Here is a 5,164-nt window from a genome sequence, read left to right on the forward strand (position 1 = left end):
GTACTATCACTGATCAATATATGTGAACTTTTAACTACATGGAAGCACTGGTTGGCCTTTTGAGCTGCCAGAAGGCAAGAAATTTAGATTAGCAAAGTTCAGTCAATGAAGGAGACCTAAATGTGATTTTGGTTTTTCCTAAAACTTGCCTTATGATTATAGGTTGGAATTGATAGATTCACATGGATAAGAATGTATGCACCTTGAAATCTAAATGACAAAAGGTTTTGCTCTAATTCATGATCAATATGGTTATAAGGAAATACTTTTGATGATAGATTTTGAAGATCCGATGTATATAGATAGTAGTTGTGTAAACTGCATTCTCAAATTTACATATGATTACGAAATTCCTCTTCATATTTCAAAATGCGAGGAATAAAAAGGAATTGTTAAAACTTTCAGGAAATATGTGTAACAATTGGTAAAAGGTCAGAGTTCGGCGCTCAAGCCACCGCGAACCGCCATATGTTAAGGACCAATTGTGTGTAATTTTATGTTTATAATGTATATTAGAAATATTATATTCATAATTAGTTTCAGAACATCTTAAACTGCTCAAACCATCTATCGTTGAAGATCACATCAAAAATCACTAAATTAAAACTATTTGTGACGTTAAAAATAAATATTATCATTAAGTGTATTTGAGAGTTATGGATAAGAAATTTGAGTAGATTACGTTCTACTGATTTCGTGGATATAACGAACGTCCAAAACGGATATCGTAACAGAAAGTTACATCTCTTTAAAGTTATAAAATTCAGTATTTATTTAATTTCTTAAAACGAATCGTGCACTGCTTCGTTTGGGATATCTACCAGCCTCATAAATTTTTTCTAAGCATACTTTTGGACTCAGATTATGGTTTATTATTTTATTTTATTTTTATAATATTTTTAATTCCAATCAAAATCAGATTTGTAAATCTGTAGTATAAGAATCAATTAATCGTGAAATGTTAAACATTGATTCGAAGACTTTGATAGATCAGAACTGAATTTGGTCTGTGTTTTTAAAATCACATCCACCGGAAATTTGAGCAGTCACTTTCAAGAAATTTGAGACAATATAACAGCACGTGAATCGAGAATCGGGATTTATACCACAAATATACATTATAAATATGTATAGCCCAAATTTCTCTTAAAGCCGGTGAGACTTTTAGATGTACAACCAAAGCTTCAAATGAAGCTACCATTTTTCCTAACAAATCATTTATCTTGATCTCTCTCTAACCTCTGATCCCTCTCGGTCTTTGATCCTTCTTCTTCTATTTGGGGATCGACAAAACACCCACCGATGATGGTGTCTCCGGCCAAAAGAAGAGGCTGCCGGCCACCATGGCAGCCCTCCTCCTCATAATCCTTCTGTCGAGTACCAATCCCACAAACACCCCTGGATGTTGTTTTTTCCCTCTGTGAGTGTACCATCGCTTCAGAAAGAAGAAAACATAAAGGAGCTGCCGATTGTAGGCCCCCCTTCGGTCGACAAAGCACCACCCAAACCCACCCTCTTCTTCCTTTTTCTCCCATCGATCAGAACTACTGAAACCCCCCATTGACGGTGACTGATAATGTTGTTGTTCTTCTGACGGATTGCTGACCGTGACGAGCTGCTAGGAACGAGAAAGGTTCACCGGAGATCGACGCCTCCCCTTCTCACAATCGCCAGCCACCGTCGGAGTTCCCTAGCGACTTCGACTGCTCGTTCCTCTCCCGATCATTAAACATGGAGACTGCCTAAGAAGCCTTGATGCTTCCTTTTTAACCATTATTGCTCCAGTTAAGCACCGGAAGTGCACCTCCTCTTCTGACGGATCAACCACCGACGATCGCGCCATTGTTGCCTGCTTCCTTTCGTGATCCTTTCATCTTCTCCGGGGCTTCAACACTGATAACACTTTCTGATTTTGACCAAGTCAAGTCAAAGAAAACTCAAACTTGCATTTAAATTAATCAAAATTAGCCCTCACTTCGACAATACATTAAAAGATCATTCCAATCCTCAAATATTAACTCCTTTTATTTTATTCAAAGCAACCCCTGTTTGATTTATTTATATAAAATCAGTCCTACCTGGTTAGTTAAAATACCAAACCGCCCCTATAGTTTAGTGAAGTTACAAATCAACCCCTATAAGGTACATTCGTTTCATATGGTCCCGAAAATATTTCAAAATTCATGAATTGTGCTTTTGCGGTTTCTCATGTCAAGCTTCGCAAAAATAAATGAACTCCAAACAACTCAAGATCACGCATCGAATGTGAGTTTCTACGATCCATTTTTTACGGTTTTAATATGTGGCGGATAATATATACGTGTCTATTAAAGTTTTGAAGATTTTCAAGTTTCATATTCAAAATAGCATCATACTTTACTATTGATCAAAAATTTGTGAAATAACAATCTAAAAATGTGATAAATCACCAGTACATCTATTGAGTTAAAGTAGATTGTTAAAAGATGATATATTTATGCATTATGTGAAATATGAATAAAATTATTAAGAAAAATCACAAGATTATAAGTAGATTGTTATATTAACACAAGTTCATATTATAAGTCACAAAATGATGGTTTTATATGTATAAGTTAAAGCACCTCATGGAAGCATGAAAATATATAAAAATGACCCAAAATATTATTCGCGTATAAAACAAAAGGTACATTGTCATAAATTGTGGATAGATCAAGTTTATGAAATTATATAATTATTGGTTAAAATTATCAAATTTAACCTTTAATATATATATATATATATATATATATATATATGTGTGTGTGTGTGTGTGTGTGTGTGTATATATGTATATATATATATATAGAGAAAGAGAGAGAGAGGTTCCGTTGATATTAAAAATAAAATAGAGATCTTGAGATTCAACCTCAACTACGTATTTCACATCTGCCGCTCTAAGCCTCTGGTGTACCGGCGCGGCAGACCTGGTATAATGATTATACAGCTCCGTCCATTCCTTTCTCCTCCACCACGATCCCCACCACCATAACCGCCACCACCACTATCACTACCTTTGACACCAGCCGACTCCACCACAGTCACCTCCATTACTTATACCACCGCCACCTCTGTCACCACCACCTCTTCTGCCACCAACTGTCATAATCATTTATGATTACTCAATATGTGAATAGACATATATGTATAATCATTTATGATTAAGCATATACGTATAAACATGTATAATCTTATATGATTATACTTCTCTGCCATATAATAACATGATCGCTGTCAGAACTTAAGAGTTGTTAATTATGAAATATTATATTGTATTAATCACGTGAATTATAAATATTATGGAAATTGTTGGTTTCACGTTGGTTGAAACCTGGTAAATATTATAAAAGCAACCGTTATGTTGCCTAAATTTCATTATAACAGACAATAGGAATTTAGAAATCCATTAAGTCTTGCATATCTTAATATTAAAAGACTTCAATCGAATATTATTCCTAAACAACAAATTCATAAATATTCAACAATTTTATAACGGGAAGTTAGGACTAGGATGCCTAAACACATTGCTAGGATCCAACCCTCCAGTGTCTCCCTATTGGTGTTACGGTGTTTCTAGAGCCATATGCGTTAGGTTCGTTTCCTAAGCCATTTGAGCTATGTTGTTGGGTATATTAAGATTGTGTGTCTTAGTGGGAAAACTCTTTATTTTCATAATAGTTAATCCTCAGATAACGACTAACGACAGGTATACGTGTCATACTATTGATCTTGTATGGTTAGATGGCCAACCTGGGAGTTGCTACCTATAACTAAATCTGACGAGACGGATTTTGGTGCTGATGTTAGTACCATTGTATTTTACCACCTATTATAGTGGTGTAAGGGATTTAGACATGCCCTATTAATGTGCCGGTGTAAAAGTATGGTGTCATAAGTTCGATTATGAGTTCAACATAAAATCCTAGTTTTGTTTCGTTACCGTATAGAATCAACATTTGGTTTGTACAAGGGGTTTTGTTCACTGATACTAGTTGAAAGAGACTGTAGGTAGTGGAATAATTTGTGACCTAAAACGATAAGTTTCAATACTAGAAATTAAGTTATATAACACTTAATTAATATCATGACACGTCTGATTAAGGTTTAATAACTTACAGCTAATAAGTTATTTATATAAACCCTTTGTTATATAAACCCTTTGTTCTTGTACGAAAACACAATATGTATGTGGGAGGAGTTTTCACCACTGGTTAAGTGTCGGTTCCTAAATTAAGTAAGATAATACTTAAATAATACCATGACACGATTTTACAAAGTTTAAAATTCGAAACTTTTGAGTTTTACATATAAACTATACAAACGCTTGTGCAAGATTTCTAAAGTAAAGTTGGTCATTTTATGTTTTCACAAGATGCGATATGACTTTATTTTATATAAATTAGCACTAAAATCCTTATATAAAAAGCATTTTGGTCATGAGAACCGTATAATTTTTTATATAAGTTTTGACATATATTTATTTTGCAAAATTTTGAAAATTTGGATTTGAACACATGATGTTTCTAAATGAGACAAAATACATTTTTATAACTCAATTATCTTATACTTCTGATACAAAGGTATGTATTTATAAAAGTTGTTTAACCAGATAAATTTTATAAAACGCTTTTGGTTATAAAAATACTTCGTGTCAAAACCAGTGGAACTCACCAACAATTTTGTTGATGTATTTTTAATGCCTGTATTCTCAGGTTATTTAGCAAGTCGGAAGTGTTCGCTCCGAAGGCTCTTAGTTATTTTTATTGTACTATTGTAAACGCCAAATTGTTAGGCGTGTATCTTGATTTAGCAATGGTCTTGTCAATTTCATTTCTATATTGGTAATAATAGAAGATTGTATTTGTATTGTTCAATTTATATTCAATAACTGTAATTACTAATTTACGTCGCGCACCTCGACGTTTCTGCCGGTAGCCGGGGTGTGACAATATGTTTATAATGTCTTGAAAGGGTTTGAACATATACACTAGACTGAAAAAATGCATAAGCTTAAGAAGCCTAATCAGGGGCTTGATGAAGCATTATGAAATAGGAATCCGCACTTCCATGAAAAATTCAAAGGGTATTGATTTCTAGAAGTCCAGTTGATTTCTGACTACATGTCAAAGCTAGTAGGAGGATAATT

The 5,164-nt window shown here is 33.8% G+C and overlaps 1 long non-coding RNA gene across 1 annotated transcript; it reads left to right on the forward strand.

The window, feature by feature from the left end:
- Positions 1–1,112: 1,112 nt before the first annotated feature.
- Positions 1,113–4,892, forward strand: LOC144997566 (uncharacterized). Its single transcript, XR_013659851.1, has 2 exons — positions 1,113–2,265; positions 4,731–4,892. It is a non-coding gene; the product is annotated as an uncharacterized LOC144997566 (long non-coding RNA).
- Positions 4,893–5,164: the final 272 nt, after the last annotated feature.

Source organism: Lactuca saligna, chromosome 5 (genome assembly GCF_052625555.1).
Source record: "Lactuca saligna cultivar CGN05327 chromosome 5, ASM5262555v1, whole genome shotgun sequence".
NCBI classification, from domain to species: Eukaryota; Viridiplantae; Streptophyta; class Magnoliopsida; order Asterales; family Asteraceae; genus Lactuca; species Lactuca saligna.